Genomic DNA, 19,833 nt, shown 5'->3' with positions numbered 1-19,833 from the left:
GTATGTTTGTATTTTGATGTGCATAACAAGTCCTTACAATGTTGATATCAGTGACATGTAAGTAATTCGTCGGGTGCAAAGTGACGGGGTCTTCGTACTCCAATGCTTGTCAAATCAGTGCGATCTCTAAGCACTTTCACAGCCACATTCTCTCTTCTTCAAGAGATGTATTTCCGGACTGTAGTACTGTGGGCCCACACCTGGGGTTGCTGACGTCACAATTTCAAAGGGTGGGGCGTCAGTCAGTCCACGCCGACATCCGAGAACTACCGCTCTTACTTTCCAAAACTGGCTACTACTTACCTCACTGTACATTATTGTCTCTACTTGAACAAATCAAATCACTAATAGAGAATGTTCTCTCCACAAAGACTGCACGTCTGCGTGGAGCTCCAATAGCAAACCGTAATAGTGAAAATAATATTAACATAACTTAACTAACAAAAATTACTGAGACGTAAATACACAAAAAAATGGAAAGAAGAACTATGAAATTGAATTAAATTGTGTTTTAATATTAATGATTAACAGTTTTATTAATTTAATTTACTATAAGAGCTTATTTGGTATTTTATTAAAAAGGTTTTAAAATTAATTAATTTGACACATAAATAGGAACTATAGCTGACTCGAACTGCAAATTGAATAGAGATTAGTGTTATGAATTTTGAATGTAATTCAGCCTATGTATGTATAGTGAGTGGTTTTATCATTAATTCTGCCACCGACGTACCGGTACTGGCCCTTTCACAGATCCAATGCTTGTAGGCCACGACACTACCTACCTCGGCCTTGATCACCTCACGAGGGACAGTTTTGTTAGTAACGAGCAATATTGAATTAATTTCCCTTACAAATCCAGGGTTCCTGTAACAGGGACACGTACTTTTGAACTGATAAAAAGAGCAAGTGGTGCAAAGTGGAAGGTCAGCTTGTGTAAAATTTACAGTAAAACCATTCTCCACCAATATGAGTGAGCGTATATCTAGTGAGTATCAAGTGTCATCTAGTGAGCGTATATCTCTCTATACCAGTGAGCGTATAATCAAATCAAAATTAAATCACAGTTCAACACCAAAGCTAAATCGTGAAGTCTACTATCGGATCAGAAGTATCCAGTTTAAAAGTTAACCACAAACTAAGTAATAAAGACAGAATAACAGGAACTATATTACAATTTAGCTTGTTTATTTCTGCGTTTCTACATACAAAACTGTATAATAACAATAACTTCCACTTTTTATATCGATAACAATGATACAAATATCGGTTTACGAGTTTCAACCAAACTGTACGAGTATATTTTCACTCGGATACTGAGAGTATCGGGTATATATAGAAGCCATAAGAAATATTAAGCCTAATCTCACTTTCGTAGTTACTGCGCGACAGTGAAATACTTAGCGTTTTAAACTAAGTTGAATTATTAATTATTAATGTGCAGTGCTGTGGTGCTGTGTATTTCGTAAATTGAAATAGTTATTGAAGTTTGAATTTATATATTTGATTATAATTGGTTTCAAAGTTCCAAAATAAATGTCATTTTGAGTAGAAAACAGACTATTAGGCGGTCGATTATTTTGAAATTAAATGTTCTTGAGGGTGACAAGTCCCGTTCGTCCCTCCCCCCACCCTACGGTGTGACCTTACCATGAGTACCAAGAAAATAATAGGTCTACCCCGCATGACCAGGTAAGGTTATTTAATCTTGGAGGAGCGCCCAACCCCCAAGGGCATTAGGTACGGGTCACTTCAAACCATGGGTCTGGAGGCTCCTAGTCCATACAAATGTATGTGTGTAGTATAATTCCGGATAGACCACGGCTGAACTGGCACCACCGCCGCCGAAGAGTGAACTATCAGGGCACTAGCCTAGATCTGGAGTTTTGTAGAAGCAGGGCTACCTCATGCAGGACGCTTGACAAACGTTTGACGTTCGAATCCACCATTGGTCTTGAGTGTCACCCCTGGGGAGGTACTCTCCCATTTCATTGGGGATCACCCGAATTAAGATCAGGCCATCTCCTAGACCCCTCAGTGCTTAAACTGAGAACAATTTTCCTTAATAAAATTTCGATACCAGATGACATTTATGTCTTGAAGTACAACTTTCAACACAAGTGAGTGGGGTGTGTGTGTGTGTGTGTGTGTGTGTGTGTGTGTGTGTGTGTGTGTGTGTTTTTGTGTTTGTGTGTGTGCGTGCGTGCGTGCGTGTGTGCGTGTGTGTGTGTGTGTGGTGTGTGTGTGTGTGTGTGTGTGTGTGTGTGTGTGTGTGTGTGTGTGTGTGTGTGTGTGTGTGTGTGTGTGTGTGTGTGTGTGTGTGTGTGTGTGTGTGTGTGTGTGTGTGTGTGTGTGTGTGTGTGTGTGTGTTTACACAAGTGAGTTGTGTTACTAGTGTAATCAAAGGTACTACAGAGTACTTCATCATAATGTTGTGTGGTTATTTTATCCAGAATTGTCAGCTTAAATTGTGTTTATTTTTCAACAAAGAAGGTCATCTATAATTGTGTTGATTAATAACTGCATTAACGAGCTGGTGTTTCGTCGAGATGAAAGAATGATTTAGGTCATTATAATTTGTTAAACAACAAATTAAATTAATAAAGCCGTTTTCATCAAATATTGTTTGTTGGACAAATGTAACTAGCTTTTAATTTACTAATTAGTAATTCATTCATTATAAAGCTCCTGGGAGAGACGGAGTAAGACCGGTTTACTTGCAGCGAGGGGTTGGATATTCTCCTTTCCTCTGTGGCCCTCAGTTACATACATTCCTCTATCCTGAAGGGTATCCAGGATAGTGTTTATACCGAAGCACGAGAGGTTTAGCTTGATCGGCCTAAGCCCTTTAAGCCTACATACCGAAGAATGGTGAATGATTGCCAGGTTTGTTTGGGAGAGAATCAGCATGCTTTGGAAGATCCATGCACTCCAGGAAGATCATACGACACAACCCTGCATCAACTTTTATGCAGGATTGAATACGCGCTGGCAGCGAAAGAAATAGCCAAGCATACGTGTCTTTCTGGATATCGAATGAGCTTTTGACAATACAGGCACTCAGGCGATTGTCAATGTGGTCTCGAGATGTGGTATTGATGGTAATATACAGTATGTTACTAAATAAGGATACTATTCACGGACAGGGTGATTACCACCACTTATGAGGGCGAGCATCAGTGCAAAAACTACTAGGGGCTGTCCCCAGGGGCTGTCCCCAGGGGAACGTCCTTTCTCCCCTTCTATAGAACCTAGTTGTGGACGACCTGCTTGTGTCTTTGAACAACAGTGATTTTTTTCACATAGGGGTTTGCAGATGACATTGTGATTCTGGTGAGTGGCAAATTCAACACAATAGTCACAGAACTGACCAATTGCCCTGAACATGGTGGGAAAGTGGCGTGATGTGATGTCCCTTAGTATCAATCCCATAAAAACTGCCGTGGTTGCCTTTACAAGAAGGCGTCAGTTGGAGGGGATTGGTCCATTCTTATAAAGAGACTCTACTATCTAAAGTCTTATGTCAAGTACTTGGACGTCATCTTTGATAAGGTCCTGAACTAGGAGCCTCATCTGGAAAAGGTTGCCACCAGAGGAAAATGGTCTTTGATGCAATGCATACGTATGATGGGTAGGTCTTGAGGACTTAAGCTGAAGCTTTTGTATTGCCATTATATCCGTGGTTATACCTACACTCAGAAATGGATTTAGAAAATACATACCCCTAGGCTCCACCAGTGGTGCGGGCCCTCGGCTCGTATGGAATACCCCCCAATGAAAGGGGGGTCCGGGGACCCACCCTCCGAGAAAATTTGAAACAAGATAAGAACATTAAAAGTTAATATTAAATACTTATGAATAAATCCTTAGCCATAAATTAAATGTACTGAAAACCATGTTTGATTCACTCTTGCTTATTGGTTTTCAGTGTAAGCTTCTTCGCAGTGAAACCGTGTATGATGTCCTCATGGTTGACTTGTCTCAGAATGGCGTGTTCTATACTAAGTAAGGCAAACGTTTAGCCTATCTTCTGACATACATAATTCTGTTCTTGATCAGCTTGACTTTAGAGAATGATCTTTCTGCAGAGCAATTAGTCACCACCAAGGAAAGGTACATTTTTAACGCCACTTCTACATTAGGAAAGCAATATCTTACGTTGTTTTCCACCATAAGTTAATACATTGACCTTTCTATACTAATTTTCCTTTTTTCTTTTCTCATATTCGTTTTGAAAATGGTTGGAAAACTTCTTGAATTGTAACACTTCGTTTGGCAATTCTTCGTCTAGATCTACGTAGTAGCTGTCTACTAACGTTTTGCTTGCTGCTAACAACTTGTCATTAGAGAGTGTGTCGAATTTGTTAAGGGACCCAAATCCTCGTATGCTTGAAGCCTCTTTTCCAATGCACCTTCAAGTTCATCTATTACTGTAATGAGGCTTTGGGTCCGGAATGTATCAGATGGGGTTAAGTCAATTTCCGGAGCTTGTAGACAGTCAAGAGGAGTTAAACGTACATTTGTTTTACGTTTAAGTTTTGATTCAACTTAATATTCTAGACAGTCAGTTAATTTGATACCTTTCTGTACATGCTCCTCGAGAATCTTCCGTTCACCTTGAATCAGGCTACTCAAAGATGTCAACAATGATGCGAGATGCGGCTGTGTTCACGTAGATTCTAGAGGTTTGTAAAAGATTCACTAGTTTGGTTTACTTGACCCAAACTATCGTCCCAGAAACGGCATAAAGCCCTGCCTCCGACTAGTTCATTTTTCAAACTAAACCCAGATCAACCACTGTTGATCAATCCTCCATGTCTTCTAATATTTCACCAGTGCCTGCTTTATTTCTTCATATACTCCCAAAGAGCTTGGGACGTGTTGTTGTCGTCTTTTTTGGTACTGGGTACTGGTAACGTTTTTTTAGTTCCTGTTTGTTTCAAACACTCGGTTAGAGTCTGGTATCTGCTGGTTGAGGCTGTGAAATGTATAAAAATCTCTTCCAAAATTCTAAAAAGGTTACAGCATTAAGACAATAACCGGCTGCAGCTTGTAGTACTACATTCAATGAATGTCCAGCGAAAGGTATCCATGCTGCTAAACTGTTTTCTTCTAAAATGAACTCTTGCAACTCTTTGTATTTTCCACTCATTGCAGAGGCGTTGTCACAGTCACAGTGAAGTACCAATATAAACCTTTGCTCGCACTCACGCAGTTGCGGTACCCGTTGCCCGCTCCTCACACCGGTTAGAGATACGTTCTTCAAACGCACGCTAACTCAGTGCTCTGCTCCCAATATCACCATACACTAGCCCTGTACATTCATAATCATGGTCTTGTAACAAGTACGTACGTACAACGTGTTATCCACGATAATAAAATATTACCAGTGACATTATATATTTTATCATTGTAACTGTGGTGCGGGCCCTTTGTGCTGCGGGTCTCTAGGCGCGCGCTTATATCGCCTATGCTTAAATCCGACCCTGCCTGTTTGGGGCCTTCGTCTGGTTGCCAAGGATGGAGGCCAGGATGGAGGTAGCTAGCCTAACTAGCATCCAAATGATGCCTTGTTATTGCTGGGGCCTTTAGAGTGCGTTGCGTTCGACTCTAAACTGTTGTCTCAACCACGCCCCCGTGGACCTTGTCATTCGGGCTATGGCCAGGAGTAGTGGCTACTGTTTTCAGCAGGCGGAGATTTGGTCGGCCTCGGACTGCAACAAGGGGCAGGGCAAAATTAGCATTCTGATTCAGGGATTCCCCTGATGCTCTGCAAATGATCTCTGATCAGATGCCACAAAGAGTTTCCATAAAAAAAAACCCTTCGTGATTGTTATACCTTCTAAAGAGAAGTGGTCAGAGTGAAAGAAATATCTTCCACCAGCTTGAATGGTTTCCGATCCAGGATTCAATCAAAAAAGATTTCGAAGCAGTCGGGATATAAGTTCAAACAAAATCATCAAAATTCGTTGTGATCAGAATTTACAGGTCTCCCAGTAGAAACAAAAACATCTTCTTTTCAAAATTCTAAAAATTACTGACATGTCTGACTAACCAACGTCAACATTTTGTCGTTATGGGGGGTTTCGATATCTACGAGTTGGGCAACACTCACCATGCAACAATTCGACTGGTTGATTTACTTAGGTTATTTGACCTTGATTTGCTAGTCAAATCTCCGACGAGAGCGACAGCTACACCAAAATTTGCTATCAACAACATCATCACCAATCACCCAAGTGTCTGTGGTGAATACAGCTATATCTGACCACTACGGCCAAGAGGCTGTCATTAATGGGATACGACTTAAAATGGAGCCCAAAATTAAGCAAACAGTAAGAGACATAAGGCCAGAAAACATCACTCACCTCAATACTTCCCTTTCTAAAGAAAGTTGGAATTTTCTAAATTTGTCTCAACCCGTAGAGCAACAGTTTAAATTGTTTACAGACACTCTAAATTTCCATGTTCTCTGCTAATGATCAATGTCTGTGGAAAAATTCAAAAAACAATAGAATCACACCGGGAATTTTAGTTTCTTGAGAAAAACTTAAATTTATGTCCGAAATTTATAAAAACCAATCAAATGAAACGTTTTTTTTTTTTTTTTTTTTTTTTTTTTTTTTTTTTTTTTTTTTTTTTTTGAGGAATTAAAACAATATATTAGAAAGTGATCCAAGCTGCAGAAGCACTCAATGTCTCCAAATCAATTCTCTCTTCGAAAAAAGTTTCAAAAACAACTTGGGGTATAATTTGGTATAACTTGGGGTAAAAACAAAGCACACCAACAAATCAAAATTAAAACTGGGGATAGGCTTGTGGAGGATGAGTCTGAGAGTGCCAATAGGTTTAACGGGTTTTCCGCATACGTTGCTGATGGACGAGGTCCTTGGCCATCTGACCCTAAAGTACGCTCCTCGCGAAAGCAGAGCCCAGCAGCATCAATGGTATTGATGCTTATTGTTGAGGATGAGCTTCACCAAATTATTCAGCAGCTCCCAAAAAGTCAAATGACCTCAATCTGATGTCTCCATGGTTCTTTAAAAAAATCTGCAAGCATTTAGTGAGAGCCTTAATCCAATTAGTAAATTATTCATTCCAAACAGGAGTGTTTCCCTCTCTCCTTAAAAAAGTTGTACCAATTTGAAAGAAAGACGACCCAGCTTCTATAAATAAATACCGGCCTGTCTCAATTTTGCTAGTATTCAGAAATAATTTTGAAAAGCTTTTCCTTATAAGAATGCTTCACTTTTTGGACAAATACAATCACCTCTCAAATGAACAGTTTGGGTTCCGAAAGGGTAAATCAACAACCAACACGGTCGTTGGTCTTGTTGATATGATTGTAGAGAAGATTGAATATTGGAACCACACAATAGTGTGTTCCTGGACCTGTCCAAAGCATTTGACAGCGTTGACCACAGTTAATATATTGCTCGATAAACTTGAGTTCCACGGCATTCGAGGCGTGCCTTTTAAATAGCTTAGCTCATTTCTAAGCCACAGATCCAAAGTTGTCCAGATATCAAATAAATCATCCAAGCCAATAGAACTTAGCTATGGAGTCCTCCAGGGGTCTATCCTCAGTCCTGTGCTTTTCCTTCTTCATTTAAACAACATAGGATCATCGCTTTTGTACGGAAGAACGTACGAAACATACTTGAGTTTGCAGATGGTACGGCTTTCTTTTTAATGCAAGATCAAGCAGAGTTGTGGAACAACAAGCTTTTGTTGATATCAACAACTGTGTCCAATACTTCAACAGCCTCAACCTCACAATACATTCTTCAAAAACCGTTTTGAATTTTTGTTTGCACATTGCGGGCAACCAATGGGACCTTTCATCTTAATGGCTAACTCCACACTTGACAAAGTCAGCTCTTCGAAATTCCTAGAAATGTACCTTGATTGAGGACTGACATGGAATGAACACATTGATCATGTTTGCGCCAAAATTGCTCAGGCATCTTTGTTCTGAGGTCTTTAGCAAAATACTGCCCAAGTCAGGTACTGATTACGGCATATTATGGCTTGATATAGCCCATCTGGCCTATGGAGTGATCCTTTAGGGAGCTTGCGCAAATACTTAGATCCAAAGAACATTCAGATTCCAAAAAAAGCAATTTGAATCATCGCAAAAACCAAATTCATGCAGGCAAACTTTTAAGAAATTGCAGCTGTTGACTCTGCCATGTCTACATATTGTAAACAAATTTGTTTTGTATGAATAAATGTGGCTTAACCAGAGGCTAAAACATACACATATATGAGACAAGTGGCAGAGCAAACTACCAAAATGGTAGACAGAACGGTGGTTCATGAACACCTGCCCTCACAAGTGGGTGTTCAATTCCTCAACAGACTGCCCAATTCAATCAAAGATGCTCCAACGCCTGAGGCATTACAGACCTAAAACGCTTCTTGGTGTCTCAGGCATTTTATAATGCAGGTAAGTTTTTGGCTTTCAACTGGGAGGCCACCCCATTGAAGACTGACCCTGATGTTCGAAGTGGGTTGCATTGGCGATGAATGTGAGAGGTGTGATTGTAAAGATAAAACAGATTAGATTTGATCACGGATGGCTCTAAAACAAAAGGTGGCACAGCCCCTGGGAATGTGGGAGTGAGACTATGTACGGAGCTGATGGTCCTTATGGGACCTTATCCTGCAGTCTTTCTGGCAGAAGTCACAGCTATAATAGAATGTGCTCGTGAGAATCACTGTCTGCGGTACAGAAGTAAGACAATTAGCATTTTCACAGATAGCCAGGCAGCAATAAAGATTCCAGGAGTGAACTCTATTACAGCATCAGATTCAAGATTCTGCACTAAGAGGAAGATGAACTGGAGCTAAACTCAACATTCACATTGAATCATTGAATGGAAAGGTCCCACCACAGCTACGAATACATTATGTGTAGAAAACTCGGTTGTTCCACTGTGCATAGATATCATGTCTAAAATATAGTAGTGCTCTCAATTTTGCAACTAATGATAATGAAAATCAGTTTATTTTTATTAAAATTTATCACACTCTAATTGTTTATGACTTTTTGAGTAGTTTATTGAAATTCATATTGGAAAAACTATTTATTAGTCACATGTCACTAAAACACCTTAAATAATTCCATATTTGAAGAGGAGTTTGATTTAAAAAAATTTTAAATCAATGTTTTATTCTAAATACCATATACAATAACCTAACTTTTTTAAACAAGTGCCAATCATCTTGTATAATATTGTGTAATTTATAATTAATTATTTTATGTATTGTACAGCACATTAGCGTGAAACCCATTAGTATTTTTATGATATTTGCAGTCATTTACTCTGTTTGCAGTTTCAACTCCTGTATGGTTGATTCTCATAATGCTTTTATTTTTCTATTCAAGTCATGAGGCATATGTGTGACAATTTCAAGTTTCTAAGATATCAGGTAGTTTAAAGTAAAAGACCTTAAAAAATTAATTTTATCTCAAAATTTTAATTAACAGCACTGCTTTAGTATAAAATGAAACCTTAATTAGTAATGAACACTTTCTAAATACTGGTACAAACTTGTTATCAGATTCTACAATTGATCTTGAAAGCGGAACAGCACCCCATAGCCTCCAGTCTGTATAGCATTTACATTTCAAAAATTTCTGTGGTCTGGCATGTGATAAGGCAGCTGAGAGACATTGACTCATAAATGGAATCAACATCAGCTTCAAAGTCAGCAAACATATACCTATTTTCAAATCAGATTAATATAATAAATTAAACATTATAGGCCCATTTAAGTTCAGTCTGGTTTTTATAAAGTCCTAGAACCAACAATTTGCAAAATGTTTTCTTTTTTAGAGTCACATGATTTCATCAAGAGCAAATCGACCACTATAGCTGTTTCAACTAATTGAATCTATCATTACTTATTTAGTCAACAAACTAGTATCTAGTTTGACCCTCCCACATGCTCAGCTTCCCATCTGATTAAAAATTAGTTTATTTTTGAAACAAGCAGAAAGATAACCTGGGGAAGCTTCAAGAGTTATTAGTTTCAGACCCAACAAGTACAATCAATGGGATGAATATTTTTGAAAAGAAATGACATTACTGAATAAATTTCATACAGGGCAGATGCATCTTGTGGAAATATAAACGGAGGATGAGAGGAACCAACATGTGATTGTGGTAGTACGACTCAAACTATGGAATACATAGTTAATCATAGTCCTTTTCAGTTTTATTTTGACAGTTTGGCTGGTTTGTATAAGATGATTGAAGCAGGGCTTGAATGGCTGAAGGTGTTGAACTTAGCTTTGAGAGGATGAAACTCGTCAGGTGTCGTCTGCTTCAGGTCCAGTAGTATATATCCGTGTGCCTCAGATATGTCGTCATTAAAGGTTTCCTATGTAAAATGGATTTTTCCAAGTAGACTTGTAGGGCAATTTGGCAGATTTGTGACTTGTCCCAGAGATTTTTGAAATATGCCAAGTAGTAAGTATTCAATGAAATGTCACATTGTCCTTTTCCTTAGTGAAATAGATTCTGAATAATCTAAAGTGGAGAATCACAGTAAAAAAAACACTTGTTTTCCCATGATTAGAAATTCTTACTGTTTAATTAGGTCCATCCGATTTATGTGTATCAATGTTGCCAACATTATAACATGAAACTCACAGACACTTTTAATACATCCAACAACAACACTGCCAACTAAAGCATACTATATAAAATACCGCCATAATACCAAACATTGTAACTTACGGGCATGGCTGTGCTAGGAAATGTCCAAACCGCATGAGTCAAACTAGTGTAACTCATACCAGTACAACCCACATCAAGACAATGGGTATGAATCCGACAAGTTCAATGGCAGAACAATAAAAAGCCAAGATTAGAAGTTTCATTTTATCTGGTAAGTTCGGTTTAATACTGCTTAATTACTTCAAGATTTCAGCACTTTATTATTTGTTGAAGTTTGCATAAGAAATTGTCCTTTCAAGCTTTTAAAATAATGTGTTAGTAAGTATTGTCCAAAAGCCATTACTAATATTTTATAAGAAAGTACTTTTTTAGCATATTTTTGAACTGATAATATCAGATGATTGTATACTTTCAAGGATACAAATTCAGTGACTATTTTGTGTTTTAGTTAACATATTATGATCAATTAATACCGAACTCTTATACCTTGTGTTGTAGGAGTAGTTATCACTGTGGGGTTCTAAAAGAGTTGGACTTTGAAAAATATATTTCATTAAATCTAAAAGATACAGATTTATGACAGTTTAAATTTTGTAATCTTTACAAATAGGTTCATTATGCTCTCAAGTATGTGTATTGGTAATTATTCTTATAACCTCTTTTTGAAGAATAAGAGTAGTATTGATTCTGTTGGCATTTCCCCATGTGCAAGCCCATATCTAAGGGTGGACTGAAAATGGGCAAAATAAGCAGTTTTAACATTACTCACTATGCACAAATTGAGTGAGATGACTAAGGAGAAAGACAGCACATGATAATTTAGAGGATATATAATTTATGTGTGCATCCCAATTTAAATTGTTATCCATAAGTATTTCCAAGAATCTGGCATTAGATATGTTATTATGAGGGTCATAATAGTTATCAGTTTGACTTAAACTGAATAGCATAGTTTCAATGTTTTATTAATGTAAAAGAAAACCGTTGTTTTAAACCAATATGAGGCTTCTACAATAACATGTTATGTAGTTAAATTAAGTTCATTTAAATTGTTGCTAATACTTAAGAAAGTTGTGTCATCAGCATACATAATTGTTGCTGAGACTGAAAAAGGAAGGTCATTAATAGACATTAGGAACAGCAGTGGGTTAAGTATATATCCTTGAGAGACTCCATATTTCACTGTAACTCCCCCAGACCATGTGTCTATAACAAATTCTTTTTGTTTCCTACCAACTAAGTAATATTTAAGAAATGAACTAGATTTGGTGGCAAAATTATAATATGATAGTTTCATAATGAGATCATCCATTTCCACACAGTCAAAAGGCTTGCTCGGGTCATGCAATGTCACCTTAGCGAAAGCTTTTTCCCCTCAAAAGCCTGGGAGATGCTCCTTAACAGAATGTCCAAGTCCTGAATGGTAGATTTATTCTTTCGAAATCCAAACTGTATGGAATCCACAAAATTTTGATGGAAATGTCTGGGCTGATACAAGATGTACTGTGTTTAGTATTTGATTATCTGACTATTGATATTAATTATTTTCCATGCTGTCTTGCACATATTATTACTTGTATTAATTCAGTTTTCATTATGTGAGAGCTTGGCTAAGGTTACAGCTTGTCAGTGCTCTTTCTTCAATTTTTAAACACTCTGTTTAGAGTTGTGATCATGTTTTGAAATGTTGTCCAGATATTCAAGTCTGTCTTTTAATTTAGCCAAATCATGGCTATACCAATCATACTTTACTTTATATGAATTTGCAGCTTCCTTTTCCTTTTTGTCTTTTTCAACATTTTAAAGTTGAAGATGATTGAGACATTTTCTCAAAGAAGGTTAGCGCATTGCCATCTTTATATTCAGAGATTGATTTGTCCCAGTCATGTGAAGTCAATGTCGTGCACAGATTATCAATAAATAGATTTTGCAGGCATAAAGATTTTTATGTTGTTAATAATATTAGTGAATTGGTTGTTTTTTAAGTTTTCTGATAAAGATTTATAAGAAAGTCTACAAGAGTACCATTGTGGTTAGAATAAGGGAACATAACAATTTTACATGCGGCATGGTTATGATTTCGATTGTTATTTGTAAAGACATTGCCTAAGCAATTTGTTCTGCGTGTTGGATTATAGTTTAGGCAGTCAAAATTCTATTATTTTAAAAGGTTTTAAAAATAATGTGAAGTTTTGTTGCTGCTTGTAATATCAAAGCTGTAGTTAAAATCACCACCAACCAAAATAGTGTAATTATCCCAAGTAGTGAGGTAAGCCAAAAGGCCATCCAAAGAGTCCAAAAAATGTTTGAATCACCTGATGGCGAGTGGTAGATACAAACCACAATAATACTCAGTAGATCCACAAAAGTGGCACAAATGGAGCTTCAAGCAAAAGCAGCTAACATGTTCTAGACTGGAGCTAGTTATGCACAAATAGCAAGGATTCACCTCTAATGTGTTATTAGTCCTACTAAAAGAACTGGTACGGTGGAATCCATTGGGAAAAGAGAACATGACACTATTACTATTTAGGCAGTGTTCTAACATGCAAACAATATCAGTGCCTGGTAATTCTGTTAAGAAACTCTCGAGGATTTATATTTTATTTGTAGGGTCCCAAACATTAAGAAATAGCACCTGTGTACTGTCATTATTTGTAGATTTTTTCATTTTAGCTTTGCTTTTTTGCTCAATTATTTTTGTTGCATGTTTTGTTGGGTCTAAAATATATTGAAAGTACATTTTAAGGGATGGATTTGGCTGTCACTTAAAAGGTCATCAATATCAATCACACTGTCAGTCTTAGGAAGATTGGCTTTTTGATCGCAGGCTGTAATTTCATAAGTCACCATACTAGGGACACTAACACTATTTTTCTGCTTTAGCTCCTCACTAAATTTGAGGTCACCCGGCACCACTATCACACTTTCAGGTTGACTTGATGTCATAGGTATAGGTTGATCATCAGATAGTGGTGATGATGTGAGGGTTGCAGTCTCTTTTTTCAGTACTAGATACATGGGTGTAATTGAGCTATCCTCCTTAAGAGACATAGGTAAGGGTACAAGTTTTTATTTTTTGTAAATAATATTTTTAAACTCATTTGTAAAGACTTCATGAGTTAGTACTTTCCTTAATAAGCTGTAAAACTTGTTAAAATATAATACAATAGAAATTATAGCTTTTGTTCTCTGTAGGAATTTTAAAATGTTGTCAAAAAAAAAGTTAAGTTCCACTTTGTCACGGACACCGCCAATAGTTGAACATATTTAACAATCTAGGCCTCTTCTTTTGAAATGTTCAGTTAGGTCATGAAAAGCTGCTTCATAATCATGTTGATTTGGTTGTCCAGGAAACTTGTCTAGTGAAAAGACTATACACACAGGCCTCATTATTAAAATGTTGGAGAGCTAAATGGTTTAACAGGCATTGCAATATTTTAGGTTTTCTAAACTGCTCTTTAAAAACCACTGCCACTCTAGCACACATGTGGCGAGGATGATGAAAATCGCCAGAAATACTGTGGGCAAATCGTGTTCTCCTACTGTGTCTGAACTGTGTAATTACTTCTGTCATGTGTCCGTTTACAGTGTTTATTGTGCCTTGAAATGGTTTATGGTTTATTAAGTGTTATATTTTGACTTCTTTGATGAACTTGAATCATCACTTTGACAGTTGGTTTTGGCCTCTCTGTGTGGCTTTAGATTTGTAGTATGAATGATTTTAATATAGTCAATGATCATAAAAGCAAGTTTCTTTTTTTCTATATAATTTAAATGCATACCATGGTTTTTGAAATGGGATCTGTTGAATAAGTTAAAATCAATAAGAATGACATTTGCTCATTATTGAGACTAGTTTCCTGTTGGCCAGTGCTATGTCATAGTGCTATTACATCACTTGGATGGACATCAAAGTGATGGGGATGTTTGTTAAATATACTGGCCTGTGTTTACTAAAAGTGACCTGCTTTTCTTTGAATTTTCCATATATGATCTCAGGAGATTCTTTCAAACATATCATTAGTACCAGCTATTAGAATGATTGGTCGAAGCTGAGACTTAGCTTGATTATAAACATGTTCAGTGTTAGCTCCAGACTTAACTATCCTATCAATGGTAATTTTCCTTCTCCTGCAACGTCCAATAATTTCTGGGACACCCTTTCAACGGCTATCAGCATACAATTTAATTTTTATGTGTTTTTAACAGGAAATTATGTAGGATCATGGTCCTTTTTTTCTTTTGCACTTGTGGTCAGTATTTATTACTTCACTATTGTGGATAGTATTTATTACTTCACTATTGTGGATTTACAAAGTAGAAGCGAGCGATAAAGACATTGTGAAGGGCTAGAAACGTTACTCGTGTATGATAAGGCCATGGAGTGACCATAATCCTTAATTACACCTATTCTCCTGCCAGCTTTGATAAATTAAATAATATTATGTTAAATAAAAGAACTAAAAGATTGTAAACTCTTAGTTAAATTAAACAGGACAAAATAAGATTACATACACATACCAACACCATGCCGATCCCCAATCATGTTAAAACCCGTCCCTACATATTTTAATTTAAAAAACCAATTCACCCCTCATGATTTTCCGGCACCTACCCTCTTCCTACTAATTAAATTATTTCATAATAATGCTTACCTCTAATATGCAAATAATTAAGGTGACGCTATTCTTGGCCTCCGGAATGATACACCCCAGTCCTTCACTCACTCGCAATTACTCGGTCTGGTCCCTTCCCCAGATCTTTTTATCATTCCAACAAAGGTCTGTGATCCACAGTTGGCCAACTACCTTATCAGCACCTGATAAGTCTGGTTCCAATTGTGAATCAGATCCTCTGATATAAGTGATGATTAGTCGCTACACACTCTTTTATTTTGGTAATTTTCTTCATCTGTGATTTTTTGTGATTTACTTGTGACAGTAACAATTTCAAATTGTTCATATCAGGTACATATCTTTGGTTCGATTTTTTGCTGTGGTGTTGGTATTATGATGGTTATCTTTCAAACCTCTGTATCTATATGTAAGTGCTCATAATCTTTATTGGCAACTTGTTGGGCTTGGTTTTGATTATAAGCCCCACTTGAGTCAAAATGCAAAAACTTTTGCCAGTTCCTTACAAATACCATAAGGCTCCAATGTGATCCTTCTGTTTTATAAATGTTTTTAGTGTCTTTGGATCATTTTCATTTTATCTGTGTTGCAAATCATAGATGGGAAAGAAAACATATGTTTTTGTAGGTAATTCCAAAGGCCAAGGAGATGGTCAAAGTCTTGAAGACACTTAATTGCTTAGTCACAAGAACATTCATAATGAAGAGAGTTTTATTAGTTATGTCTTAAAACTGAAGATGAAAGTGTGTCATAGTAGACTGTTTTGTCTTTCATCCATTTTTCAAGTAGAGTCACACTGAAAGTTTGTCATCAGTATTGGTTTGTCTATATATTTAATATTGGGGAAATACATTTTGGACCGATTCTTCTATTAAACAATTTTGTTTGTTCAGTTTTTGAAGTAACTGGAGCACTAAGTGTTAAATAAGTTCTTTTGTTTTTTTTCAGTGGTTCCCTGATCTTGCAATAAAGATAGCTTTATAAGATTTTGTTAAAACTTTTCAAATTTATTAAGAGTTAATTTGAAGCTCTTTTTGCATCTTTTTGCAACAGAATCTAAGGATTACTTTGTTCTATTACTTTCATTTTAAGGATAAATGTCTATTTTTTTAACAACAGCGATTTCCTCGTTAAAAAGAAAATTACTTCAAACTTGGTTATATTATTGAATTTTTTCTTCGCAATTATGGTTATTTTTGCAGGTCACAAAAATTTTTTATCTTTATCAAAACCTAAACTGTTAATTTCGTAATCACATGTATCTATTTCAGTGCTTTTTTACTAAGGTATGCATTCTGAATACATGTAAAGTTGTATTACTGCATAAAAAATGTATCGATTAGGTTTATTTATTTTAATAAGAAAATTGCTTCATTCAGAGCAATAAGCAAATGAAAAAATTGATAACTTTTTTATAAATTATATTGAAAGTAAATTTTATTTCAAATTTTTCTTAAAAACAATCATACTAAATTACACAGACAATATAACTTCAAAAGGTAACAGATTTGAAAAAATATCACTCCAGTCTGCCTTATCAGGCTTCCAAGGTTCAAGGTCACCTATTGTACTAATGATTTTCAACTTATGAATGGCAAGCTGGCTGCTGCTGTATTAGTCATCAATGTTAAGAGCAGTCTAAATCAATGAAAGTTTGACTGTTTTAAAATTTTCTTTTCCAAATACTTGTTTTCATGTCTATTTACGAGAGACTTTAAAATAGTATGTAATGAGTTAAAATGGTTTAGTTATAATTATTAATGACTTCGTTCAAGTTTTTATAAAAGGATTTCATTTTTGTTTTCTGGAAGTGATCCTTTGGGCTCAGAACAATAGGTCTACTGGACCTAATGGTGTACCCCTGAACTCAAAGTGATGCGGGAGAGACTAATGTCTTACTGGGACATTGCCAAGACAACAGGAAGTTTGGAGACTAAGCAAGTCTATTGTGCTGTTAGAAAAATGTAATTAAACAAGCCAAACGCTGCTTTTATTGAAGGTGCAGTGAACAAGTGTTGAGTTGCCTGGAAGGTATTTAAACAAGAAAGCTCAGGTGCAAATATAATGACAGTTTTAGTTACCCCATATAAATTTAATGAATATTTCCTTGGTCCTTAGTTTGAAATTTAATTTTGACGCTGGAAGGATTGTGAAGGAAACAGGATTTTTCCAGACATTTGCCATCGTTCAGTGAAACAAAAAACTCAGTACCACTACGTTTTGAGATCTGCAATCTGATTTCTTCTTCAGGTAAATAACTAACCTAATACATAACTACAAACTAGGTTAAAATAAACAAATCGTACCAAAGCATTGTAGCACGCCTATTTCAGGAATCATAACCACCATGTTGTGTGTCAACTTCACTAACTCTAAAACATGCACTTAATAAAAACTATACACAACACTAATCATTAAAACTGAACTACAAAGTACAGGTCACTATACGCCTGTATTTGTCTACCAACCACCTACGACTGACCAGAGGCCAATAACAAATGTTGTCACTGAACTATAGCAAATGACCGGAAAAATCCTGTTTCCTTCACAATTTCCTTGGTGTTGTGGAAAAGGCCCTCAAGCATTTTCAGGCTACTCCTTTCAATCCGATGGACATGGTCGGAAGAGCTGATGCTCCAATGGAGGACATGAAGTGGACATCTATTACAGTGGACCAAATTCTGCACACTGTTTAGTGGATGAAAGACAATAAAAGTAAGGACATTTATTCCTTATCAAATAGCCTTATAAAATCAGTAGTAGTTATATCTTGCTACCCTTGATAGCCTGTTTCAATGCATGTCTAGATGAAGGTGTCTTTCCCAGTAAGTTAAAGGTTGCTCTCGTCACTCCAGTTTTTAAGAAGGGAGATAGCTCACTGCCCGAGAGCTACAGGTCTATTTTTAATGTTCCCATTTTTGGGAACGATTTTGAGTCCCTTATTAAGATTTAACTCCTAAAGTTTCTTGAGGATGGTGGTTTGGTCTCGGATGCCCAGTATGGCTTTAGGAATGGTCTCTCCACAGTGAGTGGAGTCTCTCATCTGGTTAGTGACGTACTAGATGGTTTTGAACATAGGCTACATACGGGGTAACACTCCGTGACCTCAGTAAGACCTTTGATTGTGTATCAATTGAAAATTAAGGCACTAAGGTGTAAATCACAATAATTTGGAATTTTTCTGGTCTTATTTGGGTGGCCAAGAGCAATTCGTCACAGTTAATGGTCGTAGCTCTTGGGTAGGTGCTGTTGTGCACGGAGTCCCACAGGGATCCGTCCTGGTACCCTTACTCTTTCTTGTTATGGTTAATGACATACCTTGTAACACCGAATCTGATGTAATTTGTTACGCTCGTGACACCAGTCTGATTGATGTTAATGCTGATATACATGACTTGGTCATATTGGTGCAGAACTCACTTGACTCTGCCTTGAATTGGTTCCGAACCAACCTTTTTATGTTTAACATTAATAAAGCACAGATAATGATATTTAGCTTGAGTAATGTTAATATTTGTAAACATAGTGTTAACCTAATGGGCATAACCCTAGATAGAAGTTAGTTTTGGCATGAGCATGTACATATTTGAAGTAGTAAGTTATCTAGAGTAATATATCTTTTGAGAAAACTAAGGGTCTGCATCCCTATTGAATATGTTAAGACAGCATATTTTGCATTTTTCAAAGCCTAATCCCGAGTAGGCTCAGACTATGGGAGCCAGTTCTGGTGTAAATAGTGTTTTATTACTTCAAAAGAAAGCTCTTCGAATCATATGTAAACTCAAGAACTAGCTGTAGACCATTGTTTATAACCCAGAATCTCATGACTGTGGTTAATCTATATATTTTTAATGTAATTATAAACATTAAGGAAAATTATGAGAGCTTAATATTAAGATGTGATGTCCATAGATATAATACCAGGAATAAAAGTCTTACTAATATTCCATATAAAAGGCTCACTATAATCTCAACTGCATCACCAAGGTATTAAGTTTTTAATAAACTTCCAGGCTCAGCTTGGACGTTGAAGACATTAACATTTATAAAAAACTTACTACTTTCTTATTGGCAAACCCATTCTACAAAGTGAGTTTCTTGCCTTATCACAGAGTGACTTTAACCCTTATTTATAATGCATGGAATGTTTGCTTTTAGTATTTATTAACCTTGCATGGTTTTTTAATAGCCTTTTGGTTTTTACGTTTAGCCATGTTTGTTTTTTAGCCTCTACTGACTAAACCTATTACATGTATGCTACTTGTTAAACAGTTATTAAAGTTCTCCATCGTCTATTGAGTTACTAAAGTCCAAAATACATATAAATTTTTTTAACACAACTATTGATAAAACATGTGTTTATATGGTGCTTGGCTATTAGTTAAGTATTTTAGTTAAATTTAATGTGAATTTGATAATACTCTTTGGAGATCTTAGTTATTCCTTAGTAGTAAAGGTTAAGTATAAACTTAGCCAGAGCTTCCTCATTGATTGATCATACTCAGAAA

This window comes from Homalodisca vitripennis, chromosome X (genome assembly GCF_021130785.1).
Source record: "Homalodisca vitripennis isolate AUS2020 chromosome X, UT_GWSS_2.1, whole genome shotgun sequence".
NCBI classification, from domain to species: domain Eukaryota; kingdom Metazoa; phylum Arthropoda; class Insecta; order Hemiptera; family Cicadellidae; genus Homalodisca; species Homalodisca vitripennis.
Note: the sequence above shows the minus strand (reverse complement) of the source record.